The sequence below is a fragment of the Triturus cristatus genome, chromosome 1_1 (genome assembly GCF_964204655.1).
Source record: "Triturus cristatus chromosome 1_1, aTriCri1.1, whole genome shotgun sequence".
Classification (NCBI taxonomy): domain Eukaryota; kingdom Metazoa; phylum Chordata; class Amphibia; order Caudata; family Salamandridae; genus Triturus; species Triturus cristatus.
Window position 1 is genome coordinate 752,587,572 of NC_140579.1, and position 13,294 is coordinate 752,600,865.

Genomic DNA, 13,294 nt, shown 5'->3' on the forward strand with positions numbered 1-13,294 from the left:
CCGAGTTGGAAGGATCCGCACCTTGGCGCCCACCCAGGATGGCGCCCAGGGGCCCAGCTATTCAGTTGTCCGGAGCAAAGGTGAGCCCCCCGTGTCACATGAAGACATGGTACTTAGGTGAGTGGTAAAACCCCTGATGGGGAAAAGAGCCCCGAGACAATGCTCCCGCATCCAGAAGAAGCCAGAAATGAGGCACTGCAGCGTGGATAGCAAAATGCCTGCCTGCGGTGAGGAGGGTTGCCAGTGCGCGACTCGCAGGCAATGGTGTAGTAGCGCTGATGCATTCCACAATAAGGGAGAGATGTGCAGGCCTGACGATATCCAGCAATGGCAAGCAGCTGCCCCTCCAGTCCTCTGCGTGATCGCCCAGAGGCGCCAGCCCCGCGACAGCCCGTGAGGAGATGACTCTGTGTGCAGTGCTTAAGGAGCCCTCTGAAGTGTAGATACCAAGCAGCTCTGAGTAGGCAGCTGTGAGCGCGGAAAAGCCCCGCCATTTAACGGAGCGCTGCTGCCATTTTAAAGCCAGGTACACTCAGTAACGGAGTGTCAGCCGGGTCAGAGAGCTGATTCTGCCACCGCGGGTGTCCCCGGCCCTCCGCTCATAATTAGCAGCTCATAAGAGATGCCCAGCGACCTCACCTCCGGAGTAGAGACGGAAAGGAGTCCCGTCATCGCAGGAGTAGCGCCGCCATTTTGACCGGCAGTGCCTTCCCTCACCAAGGCGCCGAGCTCCACAGCGGCATTTCTCACGGCGATCAAAGCGTGTAAGTAGTCAGCGCCGATGCCGTACACCTTCACGCGCCCGCAGATGCCATTTGCGATATTCCTTTGCTGTCACAGCCGCATCTTTCCTTGCCGAGACAGCGCGCAGACCGGGAGCCGAGACAGGCTACGTCTGCTTGGCCATCTTGCCCGGCCACGCCCCTGCCAGTTTTGCTTTTGTTGACCCGTAGGCCAGAGGCCTTTGCAAGCCCAGCCAACTCATCAAGCAGGAGTGTAACTGATTCTCTGGGTTTGTGTAGCTACACCAAGGTCTTATCGGCATACATAGAGACTATATGGGTAACCTCTCCTGTTTATATGCCTGTCAGTCATATCACGATTCGAAACCAAATCGCCACAGATTCCATCGCCAAGAATAGTAGTAATGGCGACAAAGGGCAGTCCTACCTGGTGACATCCCAGTTTTGAGATACCACACGCCCCAGAGCTCACTCTTGCCATAGGTTGCTGATATAATAAATATATCAAGCCCAGTAATTGGTGCCGAAACCCCATCTTCTTCAGGACCTCCATCATATACCCTTAGTCTAGCGTATCGAATGGATTTTTGATATTGAGTACCACTAGGGACATCTCCTCGTGGGCTTTTTCTGTCATAAGCATCACATGGTTCAGGTATCTCACTTTCATTAGTGTGCTGCGACCAGGCAGGAACAAACAGTTATCATCATGTATGATGGTCCCTACAACCCGTCTGAGTCTGTTGGTTAATATTTTAGAGAGCATCTTTGTGTCCTCATTAAGCATCGAGATCGGACGATATGCACTCGCCTCAGAAGAGTCCTTCTGTAGTTTATTTATCATCACTATAATGGCTTCCCTCATACTTTGTGGCAAGGAACCCAATCGTTTAGCCTCTAAGCATACTTCCAGGAGCCTATCGGGTAGGGCATTGGCAAAGAGTTAGTAAAACTCTGAGGGGAATCCACTCAGTCACTGAGTTTTCTTCATGGATAACTCACATAGGGCAACAGAAATCTCTGCTCTGAATCTCTGCTTCCAAATCTGAAAATTGGTCCTCTGACACTGTCGGGTGCCTGACCTTATTTATCAAGTCTCTGTCATCATCACTGTACTCATTCTGTGGGTTCTGGTATAGATAAGTTAAGTAGACTGCTAGGGTTTCATTAATACTAGCTTGGGTCAAGACCCGAAAGCCATCTCACCTATTCAAGGCCGGTAAAAGCTTCTATTTTAACAGCCAGGCCAGTAATGTTCCTGATCGGTCTCCCTCCCTATGCAGTTTCTGCCTATAGTCTGTACCAGTGAACGTATATAAGGCCTGCCAGGTGAACTCACCTTTAGTGCCTCCCTTGCACACCTCTGATCTTGGACGTCTTTCACCTGTAGGCCTCTTCCTGATGTGTTAGTGTATGTTGTAACTGCCCCCTAATGCAATAGATTTTGCTGATGCATTCTCCCCTAATTACAGAACTCCCATTCTGGTGGCCTGGTATCGGTTGTCTGTTAATCAATTTCCAGATGAATGTCTAATGCCATTCGGTTATCAGCCACATCCCTGAAAGTGTCTAGATTCACCTTCCAATCTGGACTAGTCCTCTCTTCGACCTGTGTTGTAAGCGATCCTTAGGAGTGCGTGATCGGAGAGGAGGCTGGAGGGATATTGTGCCTTAAGTATGCAAGGTCTGCCTTGGGATGAAACTAATATCCTGTCCAATCTACTGTATGTGTTGAGTGACAAGAGTAGCTTTTTTGAGTTGGGGAAAGGGCTCTCCATAGGTCTATACACCCCAGTCTGTCCTTTACTTCCGTTAGTGCTGTTGTCATTACTGGCTTAGTATGGCATCTGGGGGAGTGTCTGTCCAATAATCCATCTAGTATACACTCAAAGTCACCTGCCCAAATGACAGGCATGTCGCTTTATTGGAGCAGCAAGTCCAGGAGTGCCCAGTGAAACACCTTGTTTGGCGCACAGGAATTCAAAAGGCATATTTCCACTCCATCTACCTCTCCATCTACCAACTTGTAAACTAGCAGAATTGAACAGCTACCGGAACGCTCTGAAGGAATACCACCAGCGCTTAAGAGACACCAAGCGGACTTTCATCAGTAACAAAATCCACACCAATGCAGCCAACGCTAAAGAACTCTTCAACTTCATACAGCAATTCACCAAACCTACAAGCGAAGCCACGGACATCACACCATTTCAGGAACTCTGCAACAAGCTCAGCTCCTACTTCCTCCCCACGCGCCACCACCTCCAACAAAGAGCCAATCATCACTAACTGGAATCCTGCCACCGTCAAACACACCACAGTGACCATGAAGAACACCCACTCGAGCCCCCACGGACCCATGCCCACCTCACATCTACCACAGGGCCGCCGCCGTCATCGCGCCCGAACTAGGACGCACCATCAACGCCTCTTTCGAATCCGGCATATTCCCCGACGACTAGTAGCGGGCAGAGGTCAAACCCCTCAGCAAGAAGCCCACGGATGACCCGACACACCTAAAACTACCGGCCCATCTCTCTCCTCCCCTTCGCTGCCAAAGTCACCAAGAGACTCGTAAACACCCAGCTGACCGCCTTCATCGAAGAAAACTCCATCCTAGATGCCTCCCAGTCTAGATTCCGCAGCAACCACTGCACTGAGACGGCCCTCTTCGCTACCACCGATGACATCCACATGCTACTAGACTAGGGGCACACGGCAGCCCTCATCCTACTAGACCTCTCCACGGCCTTCAACACCGTCTCACATCGCACTCTCGCAGCCAGACTCCACGACGATGGGATACGAGGAACCGCCCTCTTCTGGATCTGATCCCTTCTCTCCAGCAGAACCCAGAGAATCAGACTACTTCCTCTCCGAACCCACACAGATCAACTGTAGAGTCCCCCAAGGATCATCCCTCAGCCCCACGCTCTGCAGCATCTACATGGCCCCCCTCCCCGCCATCATCAGACAACACGGGCTCAGCATAGTATCATACGCCGACGACACCCAGCTCATCCTCTCCCTCACAAGAACCCCGAAGACACCAGACTGTTTCCAGGAAGGAATGAGAGATGTAGCTGCCTGGATGAAAAACAGCTGCCTGAAGCTCAACTCTGAGGAGACTGAGGTCTTCATCCTCGGACCCTCCACCTCCGCCTGGGACAACACCTGGTGGCCCTCCGCCCTTGGGAGTCTGCCCACCCTGACAGACCACGCACGGAACCTCGGCATCATCCTCAACTCCTCCCACACCATGACCCGCCAGATCAACTCAATCGCCTCCACCAGCTTCAACTGCCTTCGGATCCTCCGCAAGACCTTCAAATGGATACCCCCAGAATGCAGAAAAACCATCACCCACGCACTCATAACCAGCAGATTGGATTATGGCAACGCCCTCTATGCCGGAATCAACAGATCCCTCCTACACAGGCTACAGACTATCCAGAACGCCTCAGCCAGACTCGTCCTCGGAACTCCACAGCACAAACACATGGCCCAACACCTAAGTGACCTCCACTGGCCCCCCGTCGAGAAGAGTTACCTTCAAACTGCTCACCCACGCCTACAAATCCCTGCACAACATTAGACCCAAATACCTCAACGAGAGAGTCTCCTTCCACGTACCCAAGAGGAATCTTCGCTTCGCAGACCTCGCACTCACGGAGACCATCCGCAGACCCAGAGCAGGAGGAAGAGCTTTTTCCTACATCGCAGCCAAAGCCTGGAACGAGCTCCCTGTGAACATCAGACACTCCCACACCCTCCACACCTTCAGGAAGAACCTCAAGACCTGGCTCTTTGACTGAACCGGAGCTTCACCCCCCCCCCCCCCATCACCTTGAGACCCTCACAGGTGAGTAGCACGCTTTATAAACCCCTGATTGTTTGATTGAAGTATCGTCCCTCCACATTGGCGTGAGAGTGCCTATGAGTAAAGGGTATGCCAGGGCTACCCAAATTAATACATCCAATAAGAAAATGACAATGTAGAGGAGAACATCTGACCTCTCCACTTTTTTTGCCATTTTTGGCTGCTTCATTATCCATCCGGTGTGTTTCCTGGAGGATCACCCCATATCTGTGCAGATAAGGTGGTCCTATAATGTTTAATGAAACTATTCAGCCTACATATATTCCACATGGCTATTTTAAGTGGTTGTGTATGATCACCCACCATAGAAATATTGATGTGCTGTGGTCTGACCACAGGAAGCTTCCTGGGGATCTTAGGCGACATCCACTACTTAGGCTCAGTGTTTGTGTTCCTTTTGTGTCTCGTGTCATGGGCTACTTATCGTTTGGTTCTCGTGTTTGAATATAGTAAAACCTGAAAACAGTAAATTCTTACCCAACCCACTGCTCCTGGGTAAAAACCTAATTTGTAAACTAACTGGTGTCTCCCTATTCTGTCCTGCAACCGTGGAGCAATAGAACATTTAGCCCCTGTAGTGCTCTTATAAAACCTAAAATATAAACATAAATATGTGGAGGTCCCAGTCACCCTGGTGGTGCCCTAGTTGAACTTTGGGTTCATGACCTCTTGGGAAGGTGGGCCCTCAAGTTCCCTAACCAATAACTAAGCCATGGAAGAGTATCAGTCCACTTGTGTGGGTCGGCACCTCCACCCCTGAGAAGGGTGTGATTGAAATCTCAGGTCCCCCAAGCACTGGAAAAAAAAAATATATATGGCCATGTGTCTCCGGGTACAGCAACTTTAAAAGTAAATGTGGGGCTCTCCCCATTCGTCTGCCAAAGGCTTCAACGGCCCCTCCCAGCCCCCCATTTCCTCAACCACCCCCATAAATAATACCTCCAATCATAGAGAGTAGTTCAGAGTGTTGCACATAGGTGCAGTTCATCTGTAACTCTTGATAATCTTTCTATCAGCCTCTGGGCTGGTCCACAGGAAACCCCTCCTCGTTTTGATTGTTTATCTGATCTTCACTGTCTTGTTGTACCTCATCCTCCAGGATAACATAAGGCATTGAATCCATTGGCACATTGTCAACTCCTAGGGTGCTGTAGTGTCCCACTTTTATGGTTTCTGTGCTTGGTGATGCTGCTTGGGTCATTGCATGTTCAGCGGAGGAGTTCCTCTACTGTCGTCAATCTCTGCGAGCACTCCCTGATTGACTTGCTTTCTGCATCATTACTCCCTTTCTCGGGCACCAATTAAGTCATTTGCATTCCTTTTCTGTTCTTCTCTTGATGAACTACCTTCAACTTTGCGGGGAATAGCAACATGCACTGCAGATTCATGGCACAAAGCTTATGCTTTGCTTTTATGGTTTAAATCTTTTATTCACATGATTCAAAAGCATAATAATACTTTTTTTGTGCGGCTTACTCACTGTTGCCTATGTGCTGCTAATCTCAACAGTGAGCGTTTTGTCATTCATCATGTGGATTTTCCTATACAGAACAAAATAATAGAAAACACACCCAAACTCCGCTCCCTCCCTTCCCTCCCCTAGTACTCCTTCAACAGGCCTAGCGTATGTCAGCTGTGATGAGGTGGGTCTAATCTTTGTGACCTCTGCTTGCACTAAGGTCTATTTCATCTCTGATAATCGGAGGATTCGTAAATATTTAGGGCACGTGAGTTCTCTAAATTCAGTGGATAGGAGATCAAGAAAAGGACGCCAGACCTCGCTGAAAGTGGATTTAGTAGTCGCGAGGGTGGCAGACATCCGTTCCATCCCTAATATGAACCAAATTCTGTGAAGCCAACCTAGGTGCGTAGGCACAGTAGAGGTTCCACAACAGTTGAGCATGTTCTGGAGAGCAGCACCAAGCGCCAATCCCATCTGTCTCTTTGCAAGATTTAAGTGGATAGGTTAAGGGGTTATATAAACCCAGGACCGTGTATGCCGGGTACCGGGGTATCTGTGTGTCAAAGTGTACATCAACTTCATCTAAGAACCGAGTCCAATAAGATGTCAGCCTTAGACAGTCCCATAGCAAGTGTAGAAGTGTGCCTGCTGCTCTGCATTATGCTTTACTTTTCGAAAAAATATTCGGAGGCCCTAAACTTTGTGTGTAGTCGGGAAAGATTTGTATAGTGATGGCTTTGTATTGGCGATCATTTATACTTCTAATTGTTTAAGGATGATATTTCTGTCTCTATAGTTAATGATTTTGGCACTCACTGCCTGTGGCAGAGCACTGGGGGGGCTGTACATACACTACACAGCAAAAAGGCACGAAAGACCATCTGACTGCAGCCTGGATCGGATCAATTGTTCTAAGAAGTCCTCAGGAGTTGTCCCTTTGGCCCCTTCATGGATGCCCACAAATCTCAGATTATTTCTCCTTGACATGCCTTTGATGTCTTCCAGTCCGTCTTTGAGGAACTGAGCTTGGTTTGAGACTGTCAGAACATTCGTTTTCATGGTCACCATCTCCACAGTCTCTGTGAACCTTTCATTAACATTCCGGAGGTCAGCTTGCAGAAGATTGAGTTCAAACGCCATAGTGTTTATTTTGTTTTTAAGCACAAGTTGTGATTGTCTCAATTGTGGCCAGGATTTGTGCCCCAGTTAGGCCCATCAAGGGCAGTGGGTCCTAAATAGCCCCCTCCCAGCATCCCACAACTTGTCAGACAACTTGGGCTTGGCATACTGGTCCATTTGTGTTTGCTGGCTGGTGCGAGTGGGTCAGCCATGACCTATACTATAATTATAGGGTGTAAGAGTTAGCAGTCTGTGTGTTCTCCCTAGGCACTGCACTGTACTGCCCCTCGATGCCCAGCCAGTGGGGCATGAGAGTCACATCAACAGTCTCCTCATGTTCAATTCAGTGTCCAATGTCTTTGGGGTGGTGACGGTTCGCAGCAAGGTGGCAGGGCCTGCGCTACTGCCACTCTCCTGATTGCCAGATCCTGGGGGCCTGCCTGCCCTTTTTGATCCTGTTAATTGCCCAGAGGTGGGGGAGAGGGCGGCAGTGAGCCAGAAGCAGGAGCAATCCAGGTCCTCGCTTCACTCACTCAAGTCTTGCGCCACCTCCTGGGTCACGCTATGCCCAATGTTTGAGCAAGACTCAGGCTCCTTGGCCTACCAGTCACCTTTGATTCTTTGAGGGCTGGTCACAGAAGTGATGCCACACGTCCCCCTGGCTTCCTAACCTCCATTTGCTAAAAAGGCAAAGGACGTGCACCGGCTGTCTGTCAGCCTGCTAATCTCTGTCACAAAGGCTGTGCCAATAAAGAGGGCCTGGCATCCGCAGGTGCTCCGCAGATTAAGCTTTGTATAGGCCGGGCATCTCCTCTGCAAAGCTGCCCGTCAGGCCCAGTAAGCACCTCCATATGTGTGCGGGTTAGTTGTTTAAAGCAGCTGCAGGCTGCTGGCTCTGTCAATCCTTTCCTGAGGGACTGCTCCAATGAGGATCCAGCGACAATAGGTGCGGACACGATCCAGTTGTTGCTGATGTGAGGCTAGGTAGCGGACATCAGAAGGCCCCATCACAGAGCGCTGTTCCTGCTGCCTTGAGCTCTGGCGACTCCATGTTGAGTCAGCCATGGTTGGACCAGGAAGGCCGGGAAAAGGTATGATTCCTAGAGGGGCTTTAGTGGGCCCAACTGCATAAATGTAATTTTGGAAGTAAGTTCGAGCATGTTCAGCTCAGGATGATGGCGGATTCCTTTGGGGGACCTGGAAACTTGAGTTCAACACGTCTTGTCAAACATCTTGCGTGGCCACGGACCCCTCATCTTTTTTGCAACCTTAAATAGGCTTGTTAAATCCATTATTAGAGTTTATCTGCCCTCTGCCTTTTATCGTTCAGCTCTTGTGCAGGACCTAATCTGGTCTCTTGTGGAAGTTCAGTAGTTGCATGTTAGCTCCAACATTCGAGCTAGTATGCATTATGTCATGGGTGGCTTGAGTCCAATATTTAAGGGAAACTGCTCTTTGGTGTCGATACATAGTGGTTGGTTTAGCTTCCCATATAGCAGATGTCCTGCACACTTTTCTAACAAGGGATGGGTTAACGCCAGTGCTCATTTTATTTTGCTATGGAAGTTTGTAGAGCACTATGTATGTTCCGTGAACAGGATAGTGCATTATAAGCATGGTAAAGAAAATCTTATGGATATGCTGAGGGAATAATGTTTACCTTCTATGCAGTGAAGGAGGGTGTGGTCACATCTCCGCATGCCTCCGAGAGGGATGTTAATGCAGCATTGCAGCTGCTATAGATAGCTGAAAAAATGGCCATGGAATCAAAGGTAAGAGGTGATCCCCCATTGCACTAAGGATGCTAGGTAGGCCCAAGAGGACAGCGTTCGTAGTGGTCCCTGCTTTGGTAGTATTTTTGGCTGTCCCCTGACACAGGGGAGGAGTACTATGGAAGGAAAAAAGCAGGACATACGCTATGAGTGGGAGATCATGTGCCTCATTGGACTTTTCTGAACTTAGGCAGTTGTGGAAAAGCAAAAGAGGGCATGTTTCTGGTGCTGGCTTTAAGGGAATAGGCACAACATTGGTATTAGTGAATACAGTGGAGAGGTATTCCCCAGTGGATAATGCAACCCAGTAAGGTGGATAGAAGATTTGAACAAGGAAAACTGGGAAGCAGTGATTGCGATTGGTGTGAAGGGTCTAGGGGAAGGGGTTCAAACATTTACCTGTCTCCAGGCTGGTGTACAACAAGATACGAGCCGCAGTTCAGGCGCCTAAGTTCGAGAGTGCACCAGGTGCAAATTGAGGATTCCAGTTAGAAGTGAAATGTTGACCAAAGCTCTACCTACCTATGCTTTTTAGCAAGATGGGCACCAAGGTGCAGCTGCATGGTGTGTAAGAGAGTGGACAAAGGTGGATAGTTCATTTTCCTCCTCAGGAAGACTGGGCATGGATTTGAAAGACAATTTTAGAAGAGTCAATTGGATCTTGCAGAGAGGAGTAGAAAAAGAGCAGAGGGTCAGGCTGTACTTGAAGGAGGACCCTGGTGCAAGTAAATAGAATAGTTCCTGAACCAAGGCTAAGGGACCATTGAACTGGTGCAGTTAGGAGGACCGTGGATCAGCCACTGGGTTGGGATGTTGCTGGAGATGATAGATCTAAAAGTTAGAGAAGTCTCCTATGAGGGGCAATATCATGGGAAGAGTGGCGAGTTAGACCCTTATTGGTACAATGGCTTAGGTGAGAGACAAGAGGCAGTTGTCAGTGGGCCCGGCAACAGAAAGGCAAAATAAGAAGCCCATGTGGTTTGAGAGATTGAGTGTTCATCGATCCGGACCTGTACGTGAGGATACGAATGACTGGTAAAGAGACGAGGGGTACAAGGATCAAATTTACGATTGGGCTGTTAGTGAGTATAGAAGTAACTTTAATTTTGAGAATTTTCCGAGAGCGTGGTGTGATTCTTAGGAGAGGTTCTTCGAAAAGATGGTCAGAGGAAGATGGTGGTGGCTGGAACTGCGAGAGCCTAGGTTATGGGTTCAGCAGATGGGGCTACAGTGCAAGTATGGACACTGAAACAGTACAGGCCATAGCTGAGGATAACAGTGTGGGGGGGCTGAGGCAGCAAGAAGAGACAGGACAATACATCAAAAGAGAATAAGACAGGGTTGAGCAGAAACGCGGCTAAAGGTGCGAATGCAGTAGTCATTGTGTCAGAAACTATGTGACCTTGTATGGGTATTGGTGTGCCTTTGAATGGACATTTAGTATTGAGCATTAAGGTAATGATTTAGGTGAGTAAACGTGTTGACATTTTCAACCTCTTCAATAGAGAGATACGATGCAAGGAAGGTTAAAAAGATGAGAAGACAGAGCTAACGAAGAGTCCGAGTGCCCACTAGCTTAGACATTTGAATGGCAGGAATTTATTATATATGCCAGCATCTTCTGTGAAAATAGCACTACTTAACTGTCTTTGTGTCGTTATGAGAGCCTAGATCAGATCTGGGGGCTTAGCCTGGATACAATGTGATGTGAAATTCTGGGTCAGGAGAGGTCTGAACCTGAAGAAGTTGTGAAGGAGATAGTTGGTGAGCTTTGGATCACATTGATGATTTATGTCCACCAGATGTATGCCATGAGTACATGCAGCCAGCAGAGGACGGTTATCTTATGTGCCTTCTTTAGGCAAAGGAGAGAGTTTTAAGATCATGCAGGAAATTCAACAAGGGGGCATGTTATCGCTCATCACGTAAATTCAGACACAAGTGCAGGAAATTTGGTGGCAAACACCCCTTGGTCAAAAACTTTGGCAAATATCAAGGGCTGTGGAAATTGGCTATTCCAATTAGAATAACGACAATTGATCCATTGTTGGAAACAAAATACCCAGATAGGTGGGTGGCCCTATTATTGAGAGAGAGGTTTATGGAAAAATTTAGATTTCCTCATGAAAGCCCCAGCTAAATTGTTGGGCAGAAAATTTAGTGATTAGATGAAAATATCGAAATTATATGGAACACTGAAAGAAGCCCAGGGTGGATGAATAGCGCAACCTTTCTAGTCTCCTCTGTTCCCTGAACTCATCATTTCACTGTTGGCCATTATACTAAAGAAAGTAGTGGGTGAGTTCAGAATGATTCATAGCCAGAAGGAATTTTGGTTAACAATTATATCGATCAGAGTCAATGCTGATTGTCTTATTCCAATATTGATGTGGCCATTGACATTAACGCAAAAGCAGGGTGAAAACTGAAATGGGAAAGAGTAACATAAAGCCAGCTTTCCAAGCGCAACCTGTTTATCCAGATGTGTTTCCATTGCCATGGATTCAGTATCAGGTATCCATTTTTGTGGCCAAGCAATACCCATGGAATGTTGAATGGAAAGTGCCATACTGTGAGCAAATGGCGAGAGATCTTTCGGGGTCTAAGCAAGTGCTGCACCACCTCAATGATTTCTTCCTGGAGAGCAGCAGGACATGAAGGATACAGGTAGCGGATGCACACATTGCAAAGAGTGCCAGGTGATCCTTGACTGCCATCGGCCCCAGAGAAAACAGAAGGACCAGTAGTGTATATCTCGTTCCTGGGCATCAAGCTAGACTCGATTAGGTCTTTCACTTACTTGTGGACAAACTGAAGGATTAAAAACGTGTACAACAGGAAATAGTGGGCAAAACGGAAGTGTGGCATGGCACTCTGAAGATAGGCGACCTTTGCCATGAGAGGCATTACAGAGACACACCCCTGGATTAGAATTCCTAATAGGACCCAAATAGGTATGCTGTTATGGATTTATTTTTTAAAGAGATATAATGGAGTGTCGACGTTGTCTTCAAATTGATCCAGTCATCTGGGCAGTTCAGATTTTTTCGGATGTATTATCAGATGCAGAAATATTTGTGGTCACCATAATGTTTGCAATGATTAGTGGGTGTTAGGCCTGATGAGATAACGGGTACTGCACTATATACAATGCAACGTCCTGTTCTATGCTCGTCATATCCCAGGTCTGGATACTGAGGTGGCTAATGCACTATCATTTTCACTGTGGTCAAGAATCCATAGGTAGGTCCCAGAAGCAAAAGAGCAGGGAACGCCTGTACCAGAGGACATGTACCAACTGTGAGGCTCTTGAGACTAGAACTTTGAGGAACAGGACAAAGAAGAGGAACATCAGTAAGGCAGGATTGGAGGCCTGGGGCTGTATTATAATAAGTGTCCTAGGGGCGCAAAGGGAATTTGGGCCCGCTTTCCGCGCCCCCACTTTGCGCGCCCCCGCGGTACTTTGGTATTACAGAAGGGGGCGCAGACGCTTGTGCATCCCCTTCAGTAATACTGATAGCGCTGGCCTACTTAAAGCGCCAGCGCAACCTTCAAGGGGCGTTGCCTCATTTGCATAGGGGCGTTCAATATGCAAATGAGGGGATCCCTTTGCCTCTGCGTCTGCGCCATATAACAGACAAGGGGGCAGAGGCAAAAAAGCTCTCAGGGGGCGCACTCACAGTAAACTGTAAGTGCACCCCCTGAGATCAGTCCTCTGGAAGGGAGAAAGTGGGTCCTATGGACCCCCCAGACATCCCCTTGCAGGCAAGTGCAGTCACTGTCTGCACCCGCCTGGGTATCTTTAATACCCTTTAAAAGTGCAGGTGGGTTGCCGCCTGCACTATGAAAACACGGAGCGGCTGCCAGCAGCCGGTCTGTGTTTTTACATGAATGCGCTGCCCCCAGGGCAGCACAAATTCACGGCTGCCCTGGGGGCAACACATAAATCATAATAGGGTGCATTGTCATTGTTTGCGCCCAGCCCACCTTTTAAAAGGTGCTCCAATTGCTATTCCAGTGAAAACTGTGATGTTAGAAGTACTCCTGGGAATATGAAGCAACTAGGGGGAAAATTGTGAGACAAATCTTTTAACCCCTTCGGTGCTCATGACGGAACGGTTCCGTCATGAGCCACGGTTGAGCTGTGCTCATGACGGAACCGTTCCGTCATGACCACGCCCGCGCAAGATTCCGTCAGCACAGCGGCGGAATCTGCGCAGCATGGAAGGGGTTAAGGATGGGCTTGAGATAAAGATACAAGCCATAACAGGAGAGAGGCTATAATAGTTGAATTCGTAAGAGAGATTGTTGCTCTGGT